At 37.0% G+C, this 22,794-nt stretch overlaps 1 long non-coding RNA gene across 1 annotated transcript; it reads left to right on the forward strand.

Moving 5' to 3' along the window:
* The first annotated feature begins 635 nt into the window (after positions 1-635).
* Positions 636-8,417, forward strand: LOC118353511 (uncharacterized). The gene is made up of 3 exons (XR_004812612.2): positions 636-931; positions 2,109-2,226; positions 7,516-8,417. It is a non-coding gene; the product is annotated as an uncharacterized LOC118353511 (long non-coding RNA).
* Positions 8,418-22,794: the final 14,377 nt, after the last annotated feature.

Raw genomic sequence — 22,794 nt, forward strand, 5'->3', positions numbered from 1 at the left:
CTTATCCCCAAAATCCTTAGTCATATCTTCAAAGTCCCTTTTACCTTTTAAAGTAAAATTTTCACAGATTCTGGGGGTTAGGTATGGACATCATTGTCCTATCTCAAATCATATCTCAATTGTAGACTCACTGATGCCTGAAACCTCAAATAAAACACAAGAAAATGTAGTTGTCAATTTATTACATTCAATAATGTTTTTTTCAAAAATGCATAGATGAAATAGATGTGAATGATGCTATGATATTTTGATTTATAATAAAAATATATATTTGGTCTTTATCCCTGTTTCTGGCATAAAACGTCTAAATACCTTAAAATGTTCTAAGTGATAAGAGCTATAAAAATATCTTGATATTCATAAAGGATCCCTTGCAACCACACCTGAGTGTATAATGAGATGACTTTGGTAAAGCACCTAAGGATAGTGGCTGGTTGCCAGTCATGTGATTGGAGCGTTGGAACTTTTAAGTCCCACTTCCTTGACCTAAGGAGATGGAAAGGTAAGGGGATGACTGGAAGTTGAATCAGTCACCAATGGCCGATGATTCTATCAATATTGCCTAGGTAATAAAGTCTCCATAGAAACCCAAAGGATAAGGATTGGAATGCTTCAGGGTTGATGAACATGGAGAGATTGGGGGACAGTGGAGAGATTGGGGAACAATGGTGCTCTCAGCATGGAAGTTTAGCACCTTTCCCATATACCTCGTCATGTGCATCTCTTTCATCTGAACATTCCTAAGTTATATCCTTTTTTCCCTTTTTTTTCTAAACTTTTCTTCCATTCTTTCTTTCTTTTTTTTTTATCCATCACCCACTTACCTCATCACCCATATCCCTCTCCCCTCCAGCGATCCTCAGTTTGTTTCCTATGATTAAGAGTCTCTTATGATTTGTCTTATATCATTTAATAATGAACCAGTAACCTGGTAAGTAAAATGTTTGTCTGACTTGTGGGAGCCATTCTAACAAATTCATGGAACCTAAGGACGAGGATCACTGGAACCTCTGATTGATAGTGGCCAGTCAGAAGCACAGAGTTGCAAGAGACTTGCAACTGGTGCCTGAAGGGGCAGTGAGGGAGGCAGTCTTATACCAATGAGTCCTCTAATTGCAGTATTGGATGATATGTCTAAGTAGATGGTGTCAGAATTGAGTTGAATATAGGACATCAAGGTGTCCAAGTCATGCTTGATGGCATAGAAAAAACCTCCATACATTGGAACTGAGTGCAGGTATTAGGTAGACAGATAGACACACCCGTACAAGTGCGCACACACACACACACACACACACACAAACACACAGGGTTTACAAGTTGGCCAGATCGACTTAAACTAGTAAATCGCATAGGGTGTTAAGGGGCTAGAAAAGTCTTGATCAAGATGACTGAAAACTTCAGTTGAAACTAAAGAAGTCTCATGAGAGCTTCTCTCTGTGCAACGTACTTCTCCCTACCTAGGCGAGGGCTCCTAACTCCATACATGTACACTCTAATTTCATTAATATTAACAAAATTACCTTTTATATACATTTGCTTTTTATTATTTAAAGCACAGTTTCTTTAAGAATAGGTGTGGAGGACAGAAATGTATCTCCTAATTTGTCAGGTAACTAAAGATCATTGAAAAGAAATCAAGAGTCACTGAGAAAAAAAACCACTTTAAAAAAATTTTTGTATCCTCAATTGGCTGTGACTAGAATTTTATACTTGTAGTATTTTCCCTGTTTGTTTTGTTTGTTTGCTTTTTCATCAAGGGTGGATAGGAAAGGCCCAGATGTCATCAGGCTTGCAATTTCTATAAACATTCCTCCTTTTCTCCCCTTTAACTTCAATTTTCTTTTCCTTATTTTTTAGAAGAAAATAATATTTTGAGAAACAGTAAAGCAGAGTTATCCTCTAATCTTTGTATAAATCTTAGGGACATAAGTTCTTAAAGAAGGCATTTAATGTCCTGAATTTCACTCAACAACATACAACAATGCTCACTGAAGTTGACTTGATTTAACTAAAACAAGAAACTGTTTATTGCTTGATTACTTATCCATTTTATATTATAAGAGACAGAGCTTGAGGTTTTTGTTTTTTTGTTTTTCTTTTTCTAGACCGAAGCATGTTGTGGAAATTTACAGAAGAGCCTCTGAAAAGCAGAGTATCCATCATTCTGACAAGTTCTAAACCCACAGCCTGTTTTCTGGTGAACATGTAAAGATCAGCCTTCCTGTGAGAGTTAACATTTCTATAATGTTTCTTGCTAGAAGAGTATGCTTATTAAATTGATAACAGAGAGTAACAACATTTTAAACCAGTCAATTTTCTATCTGCCTCATCAGAGTAGCCATTGTCCCTCGGCTTCCACCTCCTCAGACACCCCCACCACCTTACATTTATTAATTTTGGCCCAGGATTGATGTTAACTGGTATGTAGTACTTTCCATTCTCACAATGACTGAAAATGCAAAGCAAATCCCATCTTTCACAAATTGGTGATTGCAGAAGCTTTTTTTGGAAAGCTCCAAAATATGCAGTTTATTCTGCATTTGGAATTTCCTGTGGTTAAATATATATTAATTAATAATTATTAATATATAAATAATATATATTTATATATAAATATATATTTATAATGAATTGTATCTGAATCATTGTTTCTGTATGGTAATTTTTATCAAGCAAAATTCACTGGCAAAAAATCTAAGGTGGGTCCATGTGTAGCACTCCACTTTTGCTGATCTGTTCCAAACTGCTTCTCTTTCAAATCATTGATTTCCTTTGTCTTTTAAAACATTACTGTATTTTCAAAGAACCAACACAGCTTTTCCTTCCCTAATCAAGACATCTAGTACCTATTTTATTTACCCACAACTCTAGGATTTATGAATATATGCTAGGAAGTCATTGCATTTAACTGAACTTTGAACTCCCACTTAAAATATGCTCATCTTTGGGAAATGTGATTTTTTTCTGGGAATTCTATTAAAGAAACATTACTTGAAATTCTTCTACGCACATGAAAAAGTACTTCATCATTTTCATACTCATATATAAAAATTTTTAAACATCAGAACAACAAAATGAAGAGTTCTCGGTGTTAATGACCAATCCCTTTGCCCCCTTGTCACCTGCAAGAACGCAGGCTATGGCCCAGGCCAGCCATGACCACTTTGCAGTTGAGTTCAGCAGGAGCATACTGGAAAATTAGTTTTCACAAAGATATTCATCCCTATTAAGAATGTCCCATCCATGACAATAGACTTTGGAAATCTTTGTTACAAAATATACCACATATTGGCTTCCTCTGAAGGTACATAACAGCTCAGATATTCATCTTCCCAAGAAGAGAAAAACATGTTACATAGTGCTGGCAGGATAAGTTTTCATTTGTTTGTTTGCTTTTTTTTAGCAAATTATGATTGCATGTAACAGACATAAGCAAGATGTTATGCTTTTCCTAGGAAACTAATCCACCATCCTAAGTTATTACAATCTGCTACATTTTAAGACTTATTTTTGAATTGTAAGGTGTAACGTGAATATTCATTTGTCATAAAGTATTTTCAGTAGTTGAATCTTGATATGATATTTTGCAAGGTAACTCAAGCCTAATAATGTTTCTATTTTTTTTTTTTGATGATTTGATTGCTTCTTGTGTTTTGTGCAACTACAGCTAGGACTTTGGGGTATCTACCCCTAACTTACATTACATTAACTTACATTTAAGCACTGGAGTAAAGATGATGCCAAAATTTGTCAATGATATATGTGGTACACAGGATTGTTGTTATGCACTTTTTTTTAAAAAAAATATTTTATTTATTTATTCATGAGAGACACAGATAGAGAGAGAGAGAGAGAGAGAGAGGCAGAGACACAGGCAGAGGGAGAAGCAGGCTCCATGCAGGGAGCCCAATATGGGACTCGATTTGGGGTCTCTAGGATCAGGCCCTGGGCTGAAGGTGGTGCTAAACCCCTGAGCCACCTGGACTGCCCCAGCATTCCAGTTTTTTTTTTTTCTTATCGCTCAAAAGAAGCATAATCCAAGAACAATCACCATGTGCATGTGATATATGTGCATGTGATATATATATATATATATATATATATATGAGACACAGAAATACATATTTGTTTATTTGTATTTAACCTAGTTGAATAATAGTGTAAACACCAGCATTCACTAGAATACCAACTAGTAGCTTCCAGAATCTGATGTGAATGTTTGTGAAACATTAACCAGGAGTATTTTTTTGACTTGTACACCAAAACCTGATATTATTTACACATTTTTTTTTATTAAATATAGGTTAGTAAGGTGTTTCACTCTTATTACTAACAGAGAGAAGTTCGCTATCTGATTTTCCAGAGCATCTTGGGAAAAAAAAATCAGTAACAATAAATTCATCAACTGATTTGTTCAAAATCCAACCATGAGTTAAAAACAACAGCAAACGTCAAACTTTTGAACTTTCAGTCCTATCAAATATAAACACAATTATTGTCTGAATAGAGCTAATAAAGACAAAACTACAATCTGTCCATTTTGGGTGGTGAAAAAAAAACACATCAAAAGTTAATGAATTCACCATTTTTAGAGGTTAGATTCAAAGGCTAATCATGATAATCCCTTGAAATTTGCCACTAAAATGAACCGCTGCCTCTTAGGCTGCAAAGTATAAAGCTTGCTTTTTTTTTTTTTTTTTTTTTTTTTTTTTTTTTACCTATTAGAGACATTTCCAGAAGGAATTAAAGCATCTGACTTTACATTTAAAAATCTAGATCCTTTTCTGTCAGGGATGCAAAATAGAAATTCCAAGGCTATTACAATAGAGGATAGAGGCTAGAACTCAGTTTGAGCTCCACTCCATGAGAATGAAGTGCTCAGGGGTGTTTAGGGGCTTCGGCGGAAGTGGAGGTGGAGGTGGAAAGAGTGGAAATCATGTGTGATTGTTAGTTGACCTTACCTAGAGGAAAAGTAGACTTTATCTTCATGACCCGAGGTAACTTTATAACTTGGAGCAAGAGGGTCCACTGAAATCAGGCTACTACTCAGAAACGCCACTAGCTTACTGATTTCAACAGGTTGGTTCCCAGATCTTTGAAAAAGACAGTCCAGAGTTGTATATCTGGCAAGAGGGTTTTAAAAAGATTCCCATCTCAAGGGGGCAGAAAAAGAATTTGCAGTGGCAAGTTTTCTAAAGGAGACACTAGAGAAAGGGAAGTTAGGGATCTAGAGGAAGGAAGAAATTTGGCCACACTGAGGAATATTCAGGATATCTTGGTCATATCTCACCTTCAAAAAACTAAAACAAAATAGCATTATGTTCACATTTTCTTAGAAACTCTCTTACAAAGAGAGTATCAAGCAGCTGGAAAAAGATGTTTAGCCACTCTGTTTTTTGTTGCATTGCCTAGAATTCTCTAACCAAACCTGTGTTTTCCAAGGGCCAAGGCCTTGGGTCCAGGGGAGGGGTAAACATAAAGAGGGTGGGTTAGCATGAACTTGAGCTGGACATGGATGATGTTGGGTCAAGCCTTAAAAGAAAGGATGGGTTGCGTGAGGGCTCAGTGGAGGTTGCAGCTCCTGGAGGATGAGGTTCATTTTCAGGCAATTACTCTGAAGTACGGAGTTCACTGAGCTGCAGCTGGGGTAATTGTGTTAAAGGTTAAACTGAACAGGAATCAAAAGGCGGAAATCTAAACCAGAGCAAATAAAGTATGAGAGGAAAATGGCTAATAGTAAGCCCTTTACTGTTTTCTAAAAACCACTGATCTCTACCTATATTGATGCATTTCTTTAAACATTTCCAATTTTAAAATCACCTATTACTCCAATAGGTAGCAACTTCTCTGGGCTTTTTCCCTAAAAGTAAAACAAAGGATTGAACTGTCTAGTCATCTCAAAGAATGATTTGGGGATCGTCGACTTTTACATCACCTGGGTTGCTGGTTAAAAAATGACTAGTCCTACAGAGACTGTGCTGCAGCAGATGGAGAGCAGTGGGGGATGAGAAGCAGGGCAGTGAAAGGGAGCCCAGGGGAATGAGGAAAGAACCATTAAAAAGAAAAAAAAAAAAGAAAAAGAAAAAAAGTAAATACTAGAGTAGATTGCGGAAAAAGTAAATTTTTACCAAGCTAAAGCTTGAGAACTGCCAAATGTATAAGCAATGTGCATGCTGTCACAGGTTTAGTCTAAAATAGGTGGGAAAAAACCTGATGCAAATAAAACTCTTTATCATTTTGAAGTATTTTAAAAACACTGATGATTAATGTTTTCCACTAAAATTTGTACTGGCCCGGTTTTTTCAGTGAAGTAGTAACTGGTTTGTAAGAATTCAAGAACTAGAAGTTAAAAAAAAAACATAAGATATGAGAATGGCAAAAACCATTAAATATCCTTCTGCCCAATCAACTTAATTAGCTCTGAATTTCTAAAAGACCTGAGAAAAAAAGTAGCTTTCCATCTCGTGTGTCCTAATAAAGTAATTCTCCTAAAATATTATCTTTTTAATAACAGCAACCTGGGAACGTCTGCACTGTCATGAACATCTTAAGATGACTTACTTTGGGGACAGTCTTCTCTCCTAGAAGCTTGCTATAATCTTATAAATAAAATAATAGTATTTGTAATAAGGGAGGGATAGTGAAGAGGAAAATGCATGGAGCATTATGAGCCTGAGGCAGATTTAAATGGAATACCACAACTGAAATATTTGCTTGCCAGGAGGTTACACACAGGAATTAGAAGGTCAGAGAGAAAGAGAGGAAAGAAAAATGTGAAGGAATGAAGGCAAATTATTTCAATTTCCCCCATTACCAGCTCTTTGTCTAATGAGGTCTGGTTTACAAAAGATTTACCAAGAAATATGTTCATATTCAAAATGACTCTCTGCATATATAAGAATTGTAGTTGCTCTATTGAGAATAAAAAAGTATTTATTTAGTAAAAAAAAAGAACCACTATAATAATAGAGCATAATAGACAAACAGCAGTTGAAATAATTCAATAAATGATATGATTCTCTTCAAATTTAATCAAATCTCAAAAAAATTAATCAAATCTGTTTGTCTGACAATATACACTTGTAAATTTTGTAGTTAAAATGCTTTCACGTGCCACTTATTAGAATCTTTACACACTATAGTTATTCCCTTTGTGTGTGTGTGTGTGTGTGTTTTCCTTGTAAAACGTGTGTTAGTGAGGTCACATTTGATTCCAAGTGATGGAAGCACAACTTGAGTGGCTTGAGAAGCTTGAGAGGCAAGGGAAAAAGAAACCCCTACCAAGGGTGGCCACTTGGAGGGAAAAGTAGTTCCCCTGATGATACCAAGTTTGAATATTTTTAATGTACAATCTTAACTTTCACAACAATCCTGTGAGGCAGAAATAAAAGGAAGCTTTATATATGAGAAAACTGAGTAACTAGTAGCTTATCAATCTGGTTAATGTTGGAGGTTGAGCCTTCTGACAGCAGAAGGTATTTCCCTAACTGCTTACTGTTCTGTCTCCCACAGTTCCAGCCCCACCAACCCCAATTCCTTGGATTCTGGAAGGCTTTATGAACATACCCGGAGAGATCATCTCTAAATGTGTCATCAGCTAGTGCTTTATCCAGATTACATTCACAACTAATAGTGGAATTCATGTCAGCTCTTTACAGAAGTGAGAAGACATTTGCCTGATTCTGGATTTTCCGCCCTTGTCCTGACAGGAGGTAACCACAAAATGAAGCACAATTCAGTCTTTTCCCCCAGCATATAGTGCAAAAAAGTCACACATCTAGGCATTGATTTAGCTTTCAACTGGCATCTTCTAAACTAGATGTGAAAAAAGGGTTTAAATTCTTTGGGATGGCTGGCAAGACCCTAACTTCTTGCTTATTGATTTTTATGTTATTGCTTCTGGTTATGAATTGTGGATTTAAAAAAAAAAAAACTTTTATGGTGGCTAATAAAAGGGAAAGCCAGGAGAAAAATCCAGCCCCTATTCCACACCCCTCCCATTAGTTTCTTTTTTAAAAAATATAAATCTATAAAGAGAATTTAAAAAAATAGTATATATAAATCCAATTTGTGTCACAAAAAGGCATAAAGAAATTCCAAGATATAAGGACTCTGTATGATACAGCAAAAGGGAGAGACTCCATTTCTCCTGGAGACAGAGGGAAGGAAGAGAGGGCATTAACCTTTTCTTGGCTGAAAGGTATACTTGATGATCAATAATGAACTACATTCATTAGTCACTGAAAAAGGAAGGAGTAGTATTTTTTCTTTCATATATCCAGCCCATAATAAAGCATCAGGGCAGCCCCGGTGGCGCAGCGCTTTGGTGCCGCCTGCAGCCTGGGGTGTGATCCTGGAAACCCAGGATCGAGTCCCACATCGGGCTTCCTGCACGCAGCCTGCTTCTCCCTCCACCTGTGTCTCTGCCTCTCTCTTCTCTCTCTCTGAATGAATAAATACATCTTAAAAAAAAAAAGCATCAGATTGCACAATTTGTTTTATTACATCACTGCAGGCAGCTGGAATATGAGGTGTTGAATTGGTGCTCCTTTGCAAGAATTACAGCTCATGTGTTGCTTTTATTATGGTTCATTGGTGTTCTAGGTCAATCTGAATATACAGCTTTAGCATTTTCAAATTCCAATTTGACAAATAGTGTCCTGAAAAGTTTGAGGATAGGGAGAAATCAAATTCTTTATATGAACACATTAAAAAATGGGCAGGTTTTATGCTTCATAGGAAATGCTAACTCCTAAAAATATTGTCTACTTAATAAATAACATTGAATAACATTGCCATTTAATTCAAAAACTTTAGGGTAATAGAGTCCTGAAGGACAAACACCATTGCCCCAGGACTTGATTTATGATTGGAAGGGGAGGTCTTCTAGCCTCCCTTCTATCAGTACATTAAAATTCTCAGAGACGCCATTTCTGATCTCATGGATAGCAGGGATCCAGTGGAAAGCAATAAAAAAAATAAATAAAAGATTGGGAAGCACCATGAATGCAATGGATAATGGAATTACCAGCTGTATGAACTAGAAATTGAGATACTATTAATGATCATTTGATATAAAAAATATGGGTGCACTAACATTTCCAAAATGAGCATTGTCATATTCCTTTGGGGAATTTTTTTTTTTTTGGTAGCAAATGGTTTATGCAGAGGAGAGGATACGTTAATTTAAACAGTTCTGTGCATTTTTTTAGTCTAGAATATAAATCAGAACTCCATAATCACATGTAGGCCTGTATGGCGAATGCTGGAAGGCTTTCATTGGGCTTCCCTGGTGTGAATGCTGATGTGCCCAGCACCATGCAAGGTCCTCTGCATATGTTAATCGTAATACATTTATCCTGGAGAAAAATATTATTCTCAAAGTTTAAAATATGCAACTGTATTTCAGGAATATTATTAACTTCTCTAATGCCAAACTGGGATTCAAACCAATGTGTTGGATTCTGATGCTCTTCTATCATACTGTCCCTGCTCAATTTATCAGACTTGAAAAGAAAGACAAATTAATCTCTGGCATTCTTCTATTTTTTAAAAAAAACATTCTTCTGCAATTTCCACTTCTCTCCCTCATATAAGAAGACCTGTGTGTATAATTCTTTCCATTACACTTCTGTTCCCATCCTATGCCTACAACACACACATGCATGCACATGTGAACACACACATACATACACACGCGTGCTCACACCCTTTGGACCCTGACCTGTGTGTATAACCTTGCCTTCCCTAGCTTACATTTTCTTTTCAAGCTAGTAGTACTTTGATAAATTCCCTCAGATTCCTCTTCCCTCCTAGATGACAAGGCTAATACAAATTCCTGGCCTTAACCAAATTTCCTTACAATCCCTCCCTTCTCATTGCCAATAACCTCTACAGTATACCTGCAAATTAATTTATCCAGGGAATAGCCAATTACTCCTCTAGAATGCAGCTAAATAACTTTACAAATATAACCTATACATCTTTTCCTTTATGCTTTTTGCTCTGAATTCTCACCCTTTGAATAGTTATTATCTATCAAGTTCTACAGTAAATGCAGACACATCTTAATGACGACACAGTATGAGAAGTACCAAATTGTAGAATATTGGGGAAATGGGTTATTATTTTTTTTTAAATAAGAGGGTGACTAGTATTAGTTATGGAAAACTAAGAGCCATAAAGGGTCTATTAGTTAGTTTCTATTTCCACAGAACAAATTATCTCAATACTTGCAGCTTGAAACAATAAACATTTATTATCTGACACAGTCTTTGAGAGTCAGGGAAGCAAGAGCATCTTAGCTGGATGGTTTTGCCTCAGGGTCCTCATGAGGTTTTAGTCAAGAAGTTGGCTGTGGCTGCATTTCTCTGAAGGCTTGACTGGGGCTGGAGGATCCATGTCCAACATGGCTGTTGACAAGAGATCTCAGTTACTTAACACGTGAGCCTCTCCATAAGTGCTCTATGACATAACAATCAGCTTACCCCAGGATGAGCGACTGAAGAAAGAGAAAGTGGGAGTAACAGTGTAATGAAGACAGACAATGGATTGTCTTTTATAAGCTAATCTCAGAAGGGCTATATCATGATGTTTGCCAACTCTGTTCCATTGTGGAAGAAAACTGTAGAACATTACCAATAAGAGGAGATGGGGATTATTGGGGGCCATTCTGAAGGCTGACCACATCCCAGGGGAAGACTGGAGTGAGAGAGACCAAGCTACTGAATTCTCTTAGGCATAAGATGATAACTAGGAGATGTTTCTGAAATAAAAGAACAATTTGAATGCCAAAGGATGAGAAAGAGGAGTAAACAAGAATCTCAAAATGTATAACCTTAGACCCCAACACTGATATCATTACAGAGTATAAGCAGGTGATGGAACTGTGTCCAATTCATATATGCTGTTTCAGAGGCATGGAGATGTGTCTCCAGATGGAAAAGTGCAGAAAGAATGCCTTCTTCTTAGCCTCAGGATCTTCTGGAATTCTGCTCATCTTACAAAACTTACCTCTAATATTTTCTGCACGAACATTTTCTTATTTCCAACACTAGAAGCTATATCCCGTCCTTAGGATCTCTGTGCATTAAGTTCCTTCCTCAGAGTTTATTTTACTCTGTTTAGTATTAAACTATGCATGCCCACTCTTACTTGGTTATAATCTGCTTAATTTAATTGTGCAAGAAATTTTTTGAGGGCAATGAACATGTCTTCATCCAGCACTAAAACTCTCTAGTTTAGCACTTAGCACCTAAATCTTCCAATGAATACTTGTTGAATATCATTGAAAATGTCATTTCAATGAAATCCTTAATGAGACAATTTCAAGAAACATAGTCGGCTAAGAAGATATTGTTTATTAAGGTGTGTCTCTGTCTTCACATGGCTGTTTTCTTGCAAAGATACCAGTCATATTGGATTTGATGCCCACCTTACTCCAGTATGATCTTGTTTTTACTAAGCACAATGTCAATGACCTTCTTTCCAAATAAGGTCAATTTATGAGGTCAGGGAGTTTAAGATTTCAATATTTCCTTGAGGAGACACAATTCAATCCACAGCATTAGATATCAAGGAAATGGAAATTAAAACCACAGTAAGGGATCCCTGCCCTGGGTGGCGCAGTGGTATGGCGCCTGCCTTTGGCCCAGGGCGCAATCCTGGAGACCCGGGATCGAATCCCACATCAGGCTCCCGGTGCATGGAGCCTGCTTCTCCCTCTGCCTATGTCTCTGCCTCTCTCTCTCTCTCTCTCTCTCTCTCTCTCTCTCTGTGACTATCATAAATAAATAAAAAATAAAATAAAACCACAGTAAGATACCCTCTAGATCCAGGAGAATGACCAACGTTCAAAAGACTGACAACACCAAATATTGGCAAGAAACCCTCATACATTGCCAGTGGAAATGCAAAATGGTACAATTTTTAAAAATAGTAAGGCAATTTCTTAAAAAATTAAGAACACCTGAATGATACAACCCAGCAATACTCCTAAGTACTTATCCAATAAAAATGAAAACACAAGTGCTTGTATACAAATATTCCATATAGCATTTTTTCTGAGAGCAGAGAAGGGGAAACAACTCAATATCCATCAATTATGGGGATCCCTGGGTGACTCAATGGTTTAGTGCTTGCCTTAGGCCCAGGATGTGATCCTGGAGTCCCGGGATCAAATTCCACATTGGGCTCCTTGCATGGAGGCTACTTCTCCCTCTGCCTGTGTCTCTGCTTCTCTTTCTCTCTGTGTCTCTCATGAATAAATAAATAAAATCTTTAAAAAAAATCCATCAATTAGTAAATGCTGTGACCACTCACAATGCATTACTCAACAGTAAAAAGGAACAAAATTTAAGACATGCAGCAACATAGATGAATTTCAAAAAAAAATTCATTTAGCATTTACATTCATTTATACCATGCTAAGTAAAAAAAGCAAAATATAACACACTACATTTTGCATTGTTCCATTTATTTGAAATTCTAAAAGAAGGAAAACTATAGGGATAGAAGATCAGTGGTTGCCTGTGGATGAGAAATGGGGAAGAGGATCTACAATCAAGAGGTACAAGGAACATATTTAGAATGCTGGGAATTTTTCTGTATCTTAATTCTGGTGGTGATTACGAGGCTGTATACAACTATCAAAATTATCAAAATGTACACCACATGTGTATTTTATTGCATGTGAATTATATCTCAAACTGAAGGAGAGGTAAAATGGTAAAAATAAGTTTAAAAGTTATGGACCCATCTATGCAGCCCAATTCTATGGCTATTTTATTTTTAACACTTTCATATTTTTTTAATCCAAATTTCAAGCTTCAAACAAGGGATATGCTTTCAAATCAGTAGATACCCTTCATGTGACACAAAGAGTTAGCAGATAAGATTGGAGTGCTAATGGTATATAGAGAATGCATCGGCTAACAGTAGTCCTTTAAAAAATGTTTATTATTTTTATTATTTCATCTGTAGACTCATCATTTTCTCTCTGCTCTGCCATGGGGCCAGAACAGTGTTATCTTGGCAGGAAGACACGATCTGCTGCCATGTGAGTGGTAGGCTCAATGGCTCATCCATGAAAGTCACCTTCTATTTGGATGCAGTTTCCTGCACTCGCAGGTGCTGATTGGATCAGACACTTACCTTGCCTGGGGTTCAGAGCCTGTGCGGCTTCCTTATCTCACTGCTAATTCAAATTTTGTTTGACTAGTTGGGGCCAACTTTCTTTTCCCAGAGTCTTTATTCCTGAGATCCAATGTAGTGTTTACCACATTACCATTTCCTTGAGGGACTTTGTCTATGTTATGCTTCTGGATGAAGGCATAGAGATTTTTGTTCTTAATTCTCAGTGAAATTAGGAATTCATACAGAATACATTAAGAACAAAGAAATTGACTTTGGAGGACAACTTGGTGTCCTATTATCCCTTCTCACCAACCTCTCAACCACAGTCCTTTCAATCTTCTGGAAGCCGTAGAGATGAAATGTCCTACGTTTCTTCAGTTCACTCTCTTATATTTGAAATATAAATTAAAAATGTTCAGGATGAAGTTAAAAGGAATTTAGTTTTTTAAATCCTTTTAAAATGTTCTTTATCATCAAATCTAAGATTTATTCTAGGTGTAATTACTGAAAAAAGATGATATCTTTGTTTACAATAACAAATCAAAGACTAAGTCTATAGTTAAAATTTACTATAATTTGTGTTTTACTAAGCAATAGGGAATGTGGTTTTTTTACTAAGCTTATTTAAAATGTGAACTAGGAGAATTATCTGGAAATAATGAAAGATTATACTGCAAACTAGGCTGAAAGGAAGATACCTTAAAAATATATATATGTTTAAACACACACACACACACGTCAGACTTTCTCCATTTTTATACTTTCAGGCCCTTTAATCTTCTGGTCCTATACCTAACTCATATTATTTTCTTTCCTCCTTCTCCTACTCATAAATGATGAGGACTTTCCAACCAAATGTTTTTACCACAACTGGACACTTTTTCAGTGAATTTTATGGTATGTCATGTCATCTTTCCAGAACCATCTTACTTAGGACTTTCTTTTCTTTAATTAATATAAAAATATTAATGATTATTACCAAAATTAAGAAAAGCTTCTTCAAATATGCCATCTTCTCTTTTTTCTCAGTGTCACCAACTTCAAATCATCAAGGCAAAGATTGTCGAAAATTGTGCAGGTGCAAATATTTTTAATAATAACTATTACATGTTCTTGGGAACAACTGATACTCTTAGAGCATTTGAGGGGGGGTCGATTTCATAGATAAGACCAATTTGTGAGAGTCCAAGAATAGGATAGGGGGAGAAAATGGTAATTAAATTAGGTTTTAAAATATATCACTTGTTCCTTATTCCTATAATAATTCAATATCCAGGTGGAAGCAGATGGTTTGATTAGATTTTTATGGCACCCTTAAATGGTGCAGATTTTTTTTTTCTTTTTCCCATTGGGTGCTTGAGGGAAAATAACAATCAATGTAAATTTAATTTTCCTAAATGTTTGCTAAAGTTCATAGTATTACTAAACATGGTTTAAATTCACTTCACTGAGAGTTTCACTCAAATGATTAAGCTTGAGTTTTAGCTGACCCAAGAGGGCTATCAAATAAAATGCTAATCTGGACTTGGGTAAGGAGAGGCTGATTCAAAAAACTGTTGCAACTTGGGAAGTAAATTATTGTAATAGGAAGGTGGACTATGGCAATAGGCAAAGAGGGATTTGGGATATAAGGAGGGAAACTATTTTAATAGAAGAAGAGAGACTATTACAATAGAAATGAACACTGCAATCATAAGATCTAGAATTTTCTCAAAGGTCAGGTAGAAGGCTTCTCCTTTATTGGGAGGCTAGAAAGAGCTGTGGTGGGTGTGCAGGATGATCAAGTGGCAGGATCAGAGAGTTGAGCAGAATTTTTTTTTTCTTCAGCTCATTTTCACTAAGGGGTTGTTCTGCTTACACTTAAGAATGTACTAAAGTTCAGGGGTCTCAGGGAAGGAGAAGCCTGATTAAAGTTGGATTAAATTTGAGGGCATTTGCTCAAGATTGAACAGTAGGGACAATTAAGCTAATTGTTTATGAGACAAAGAATGGCAATTTGCAGGGTCTGCAACTGGTGATGAAGGCGCACCCTCAAGTCTTAGAGTCTTAGCTAAGTCATATGTGAAGGGTGGTTCTTCCCAGTAAGGCATTTTCTAAAAAAAAAAAAAAGATTGAGACTTTCTGAAATGTCACTGTTTTCCAAGAACGCAGAGCTTAGGTAAAGTCTGACATTGTCAGGACCCACTCAAGCTAAGCAAAAATGAATATCCTGTCATGTTGATCTAAGATTTTTATTTGATGCATTGGTCATAACCACAAAATTGTTAATTGCCTCATAAGCAGTCAATATGACTGTTTATATTAAGAATTTCTTATTTTTCTCTTTTTTCTTTTATATTCTCAACTATCAGTAAGAGAACATTAGATTATTTGAGTATATCTTTGTTCACTAATTTATTTGTTCAGCAACTGAATCTAAGATAGTGGAGTAGGAAAGAGTCTGGAGATGGATCATGTTGGGTCGTTGGACTGTAAACAGGAGATGGGGAGAATTTCAAAGGAGACCTAAGGTTTTATTAATGAAAGCAGGTTTTGGCTTCCCCACTGTCCTTGCAATCACTTCTTAAGCCTCAGTTGTTAAAGGACCCTGCTTTAGTGCCTTCCACCCCCTACTGGTGTGAGCTTTGGTCTCAGTAAAGAGAAGAATATCAAAGAAGAGCCTGCCAAGCACTCTCTACCTTTTCTCAACATTCTAGGATAACACCTGCTGCTCTTTCCCGGGGTTCAGCTACTTTTCATGAGAAGTAATATTGAGAAACTGATGGGCCTGGGTTCACCTCGGATTTTGTCATTCTAATAAACACATCATTAGTGTTGCTTTTTTATTTTTAGTATGATAATCAAAACTTTTATTAAGCAATGGTATATATTCTTTAAAAAACTGTTACATAAACATGGTGATTTGTTTCCCTGCTCCTTGTTAAAGGGATTATGTATGAAGAAAGTTACCACAGTATTTATTCAAAAATAATTGTACATATGCGGTTGTAATTTAGAAAATTGCAGTAAGGTTAGCTGCATTTTGGATTTAAGAACCCCCAACTATGAGAATCATTGAATTGTAATTTAATTGGCCTGCCACAGTGGGAGTCCGGGATTGTTTCCTTGTCCACCCTTCCAGTCTTCTTCTTTGTCCTACAATAAGATGGAAGACAAAGATGAAAATGAATGGCGTGGAGAAAAAACAATTTTAATGTTAAGTACCGTGAATTTTTCTCTCCTCTAGAAGTAATAATATGTCAATTTCAGCTTCAGGGACTTCATGAATCAGACATTCAAATGATGGAGTGTCAGGCAGGCACTTTGAAGGGAATAGAAAGTTGAGTCCCTTGTCAGCTTTTGGGGCGGTAACAAGGTTTAGTGCATATGAATTTGCAGCTACATGTACAGGCATGTGAGAAGGCTTGTGGTTCTTCATTTCTTTAAATCAAATTAAATCTGGTTTTATCTCTGCTTCATGAGGCCCTGAAGTAAAATTTTAGATCAGTCTTCCTAAAGATTCCAATTGATCTATGTCAGTTATGCAGAGTAAAACATTCATGAATGACCACTCCCGTTTTAATCCACACAGATGACCTCAGTGAGCTCATTACTGAAACCCATGTGGTTCTGTGATATCCGTTGTCTCCTCTACTTCTCTACTGTTTTTGGAAAAGGAAACACTGCCAAAGTGTGGGGCCACAGATCAACCTCCTTAAGTGTCTTGTATATCCGTTCTCCCAAGAAAGTGTGCCATTGTTTAAAGTCCCTGTGAAGATACCTGTGGTCTTCAAACACTGCCCCTTTCCCAGCCTAAAACCTTCTCCCCATAGTCTCCCTCTGAGTTTGCCACCAGAGTCTCTGTCTTCTTACAAGAAATAATTCAATTGATTTAGATTTTCACAAATGCTAAGATGATTGTGTACCAGTCCTTGAAAGGAAAAAATAATACTTTCTGGAATGGCAGAGGAGAAAATACAGAGAATAAAGTACAAATAGTTCTCTGAGTCTTTCACAGCAGAGAAAACAAAATATAAATTACCATCTGAATACATTTTTTTTTCTGCCACCTTGGATACTCAAATGTTTCAAGGGGATTAGCTGAATTATTATCCTCTCCCTTCATTCACTATAAAGGAGGCCGATGGATGGGAAAAAAAAAAAATCACATAATTGGATTCACAGTCAGGCCATTTGCTTAGATTAATTCATTAAGTAATTAGTTAATTAATTTTAACTTGATTAAACTGGAGTGATTTCCATGATCTAGGAAAAAATAGTATATTAAATCTCGATGGTAATTCCAAGCAAGGTAAACTGAGTAGAATATGGCAGTAGGTCTGGAAAGTAGGAGTGAGGAGCCAAAGGGTAAAATTGGCCCATTTGACTAAACAAATATCTGGGTTGGCATCAGAATATAATCAATCAAATATTAAACACCTTGTTTTAAGGAATGAAGATATTATACAAATTGCATATTTTCTAATGGTTTGGAGATGCGCTTTACGTTGGGAAATACATATAATACTTAGAATCTTTAAAACTTTTAGTGCCTTTCAGAAGCCAAACAGGAATCTTCTGACAGAAATAAGACAAACATGATATATTTCCTATGGGACGTTTCAGGTATGAATCAAGATCTACAAATGTGTACACAATACTTTAACCCAGGCACACAGCAGTGTGAGTTTAAGATTTTGGTGCTTATGCTTTAAGCTTTAAATTAAAGGCCAGCCTCCTTGTTTATGAAGCTTTCCTTATGCCTTTCTTTCAAAAGTTGAACCTCCAAGGTCTTAAAAATAATAGCTTATACCCAGCTAATTCCTGTGGGGAGTGTGAAGATGACAAAGAAGGATATTTGGAAGAGGAACTTCGCATCCTAATCTGGCAGCTGATCATCCTTGTTTCATTCTTGTATCCTTTATGTCTCTCAGTGTCTAAGAAATAGTGTTTCTTCTTTATCTCCAGTCAAGTAAAATTTAATTGCTCATGTCCTGACAGCTTAGTTCTTTCAATTTCTCCTGCAAGTGAGCCAATGGCCCCTTGTGGCAAGATGAGTAATGGAAGCAGGGGTGGGGTTGGACTTAGAATCTGAAACTCCCTTTCCTGTTTCCGTGCCTTAATAACTTTGAGATTGCTTCAGTCATTTAACATCTCTTGATTATATGTTTATTTTACTACAAATAGTATTAGCAATCTGTTAATAATGCTCTCATTCCATTTAGTACAGGGTGATCACAGTGACCTACTGATACATGGTCTATAAATACTTGGTAAAATAGTATGTAAATAAAAGAACTAGTCCTGGTATTAAAGCAAAATACATCTGGCTGGATAAATTTTAGTTAATAGCCTGGGCATTTCACAATTTCCTAGTCAAAATGATCCCAAAAAGATAAAGCCAGAAAAAACAATTTTAAGGAGATGCTTGAGCAAATGTCCCCATGGGTTTCAGTGAAGGTGACTTAGTGGATATGTACCTTGTGGGGTAAAATCATTTTTTGAGATATTTATTTGTGTTTGTCTTCCATATTTTCTTTCTCCCATTTAGTCGGATGGGATGCGAGGTGCTCAGGGGAGAGTTGTGATAGTGCAAAAAAGTAGGAGTAGCCTTCAATTTTAATCCTGGTTTTTGTTTTCAAAATTTACACTCACTGAAAGGATTATGCGAAATTATCTTCATAATCATCTGAAGAGCTAGTGTCTCGGAGGGAGTCATTAGTTCTAAGGGATTATTGGAGACAGCAAGGGGCCAGGGATCTGGGAGTGGGGAAAATGGACAGCTGACACTTTGATTCTGGCATCACATTGAGAAGTGGCAAGAACTCGAGAGAAACCAGCTGCCTGGATCTCCAGCTTTTTAAATTACCCTCTTCCTCAAGTATGTGCAAAAGTTGCAGAGCCATGTGAACTGGACCAATAAATGACTTGTCAGTAAGGTGTGGCCTGTTCATTACAACCCAAGGGGTCTCCCTAAGGACCTCAAAGTCAGTCCATTCCTGCAAGAAGGGACAGCTCCAATTGGTCTCATTTGTCTTCTTAACTAGCATAATCAGCACTTATTGTGAAAATTAGGTTCACTTTATAAAAAGTGTTCATTCTTGCCACCTGAATTATGAGGTGTCTTAAAAACCAAATTAAATGATAAAAAGGGAGTCAATTGAATTGGCAAATACACCTCTTCTTTCTTGCCAAAACTAAGCTATACCCCATCTGATTGCTTCAGCAGATTTAATTATTATTAATTGGTCAATCAAATCTATTTAAAATATCACACCAGTCAGTCAGTTAATATTTATTAAACATCCTCCATGAACATAGCACGGAGCATGGGAATAATTTAATTATTACATGGTAATTGAATTAACTTGTAATATAAATAATTGTTAGTCTGTGGGCCTCCCTCCCTTCCTGGAAATTATGTACCCAAATAAAGCAAAAGCAAAACTTACAACCATGCCTGAATCAATCATCATTCCCCAAATAATATTTTAATTACAATTATTAAAAAGTAACAGTATAAATTAAAGTGAATCATCTCTTTTACATAAAATTATGGAATTTTAAAGCTGAAACTGGCCTTGTGTTACAGAATTTCTTTTCCTTTAGTGTTCTGGGGTTCTTGGTCACACCACTTGGAACAATGAAGAGGTAGACCAGATGAAGAGTGGTGGGCAGCAAAGCAAAGTTTATTGAGCAATAGTGACATGGGAAAAAGCTCCCGAAGAGGGAGCATGTGAGAGGGTTGCCACTGGAGTTTCTAAATCTAGGGGTTTTCAAAGGCTTGTTGGTGGGCTCTTTTAATTTGATTAGCCCTCCAGGCCCCATCACCCAATCCGGTTTCTCTCATCTGCCTATCATGCACATATTAAGGGTGGAGGGCTCCTCTCAGGGTGGTATAAAATCCTTTTAAGGGTGGTTTCATCCTAGAGAGGGACCCCTGCATCCCTGCCTGCCTTTCTTCCAACTATCCTTCATAATTTTGAGAGTGTCTAACTCTGACAAGCATCCCCAGAGGTATGAACAACTGAACCAAAAACTTAAGCTAGTTTATCTCAGGCCACAAAGCTCATGAGAAAAGGATTTGAAACTCTAACTCTTTGATTTCTAACTTCTGGTCTTTAGTCTTCCTTTTACATTATGAATTTGCATTTCCTTATCTCTGTAAATATGATCGTATCCAGGTTAATTATACCTGAAGAAAAACTAGCATTGAATGATAGTATTATTATAATAACCAATATTTACTGAGTTTTTACTATATGCCAGGCACAGCTCTGCCTGGATTTTCTCATCACATTTGAAAAACAATTCTATAAGAGAAGTAACATCAGTGTTGTGCTTTTATATGTTAAACTAAACTGAACTAAACCCCACAGACAAGGAGTCAAGTCCTATGTCTAGTAAGAGGAGAAATTCCTATTTAAACATAAGCAGTCAGACATGAAAGCTCAACCTACTGGACTCAGTTTCTTGAATTATAGAAAACTGACCAAATTAATGTGTTAGTTATTTAATCATTTGGCAAATATTTAAGTCCTAAAACTTAAGATTTCTAGTACTAGGCACTGATCTAGGCACTGGAATTGAACTATAAATGAGAAGAATAAAGTCTCTTACCTCAATGGATTTTGTATTCAAATATTTGCTAGGTATTTTTAGAGTGTAAGGAATAAAACCATGCTTGGCTATTACAATTGATAAGAGTGAAAGATAATCGGAAAAAAGGCAGGCAGGGACAAAACCCCCCACCCAACCCCTGCCCTAAGAGGGAGCCATCCTTAGAAAGATTCTATGACACCCTGGAAGGAGTCCCCCCCACCCCTTTCCCATGTGAACAACTACCTGATAGGTAGATGAGCGTGTGGACAAAAACTTGATCGGGTGACAGGTGCAGGGAGGGTTAATCAGATTAAAGCAGCCGGCCAACAAGCCCATAAAAACCCTTAGACTTAAAAATTCCCAGTGGCAACCTTCTTGTGTTCCTTCTTTTTTCAGGAGCTTTGTACTATTGCTTAATACCGTTGCTTGATAAACTTTGCTTTGCTGCCCACCGCTCTTCATCTGGTCTAGAAGACCAGATTCTTCATTCTTCCAAGCGGCATGACCCAGAACCCTGGAGCACTAAAGGAAAAGAAATCTTGTAGTAAACAGAGGAAACTAGAAGGTAGAAAATGCCAGAGAGGAAGCAGACCACACAGCTGCACAGCCAGGCTTCCCAAGGGTCTAGTAATCTGATATGGGATTCCCTAAACTGGTGGTCTGAGATTTTGAGGATTTGGTATAGTCACCCCTCTGCTCTGACTCACTTATTTAGTCTCTGGATGGTTCCCCAAATTCCCAGGAGAGTATGTGGCTAGCTCACCTGTCATTGTGTGATTTAGAGCAGGCCTGTTAGGCCAAGGTGCCATGTCAGGTCACATCACTGCTGGTGACCAGCTTCTAGGTGGCTGCATTCTCCATCGGGTGCTGACTCTGGTTGAGCCACCCCTGGTAAGGATGCAGGATCATATTAGATAGAACAGAAAGTAAGTTATGGGGTGATACGTCTTAGAAGCCCTGCCCAGCACAATTGCAATATTCCAATTCTATAAATGACAGACTTACTCATGATTATTTTGGCTACATAACTCTGTCATTATTCTTTTTTTTTTTTAACTTAAACATTTGCTGAGAATTAGATAGGTGGAATTTAACAAAAACCATATTATTTGCATTCAAAATATACTTACCTTGGTCAGATTCATTTTGCTGAGAGATGAAATATAAATTTCACAAAAAATGACAGTTTTTATTACTTTTACAGAAACTTTTCTGGTAGTCATTCATTTCACTTATACACAGTGCATTTTTAAGTATTAAAAGTTGAGGATCCAAAAATAAAAAGGACCGAGTCTCATCCCAAAAGGGTCCCAGAGAGTCAGATAAGAAAGTAACCAGAGGGAAGACACAACATAAAGCTGCCCTCTAGGCACTAAGGGGATACAAGGTAGTGGTATTTTCTGGGACTATAGCTGGGAGCCAGGGAGACATTAGAAGAGGCTTCCAGGAGACAGTAACACCCACATTACGCCCTGATGGACACGATGTGGAAAAGGAGAGAGGCTTCCTAAGGAGAGAAAATACACAGATTATCAGGCAAAAGAAAGCAAAACACCTTGGGGAAACAGAAGTAATTAATTCAGCACAGCAAACAGGAAGAGTTTGTGGATAGCTATAGTAAGATCACAGTAAGTTCAGAAAGTTCTGGAAAGGTGGAGAGGGAGAGTAGGAGCAAGCATACTGAGCATATAGTCGAGAAAGAGGTTAGGATGACAGACTTTGGAATAGAGAAGGAAGGAAATGAGAAGACACTGCACGGATCAACTGGGAGAAAACGAGGATATTAAGATCTCATGATGCTGGTTGATATTGGAGGACAAATTTATTGGGCAAAAAAGAAAAAGAAAGCTAGAGAGTTGGGCCTAGATGAATCTTGAAGCATACTTTTTTAGATGCCGAGACAGTTCCTGGTGATGACAGTTTTGGTGACGTGGTTTATAAAAGGGAGAGTTTATAAAAGGGACGTGGGGATAAAGAGCTGGGATGAAAATATTAAGGCTGAGTTGTTAGAATACCACACAAATATAAAGGTCACCTAATGTGAGGGCAGACATAGAAACAGAGAGGAAAACTGTG

This window comes from Canis lupus, chromosome 37 (assembly GCF_003254725.2).
Source record: "Canis lupus dingo isolate Sandy chromosome 37, ASM325472v2, whole genome shotgun sequence".
Classification (NCBI taxonomy): Eukaryota; Metazoa; Chordata; class Mammalia; order Carnivora; family Canidae; genus Canis; species Canis lupus.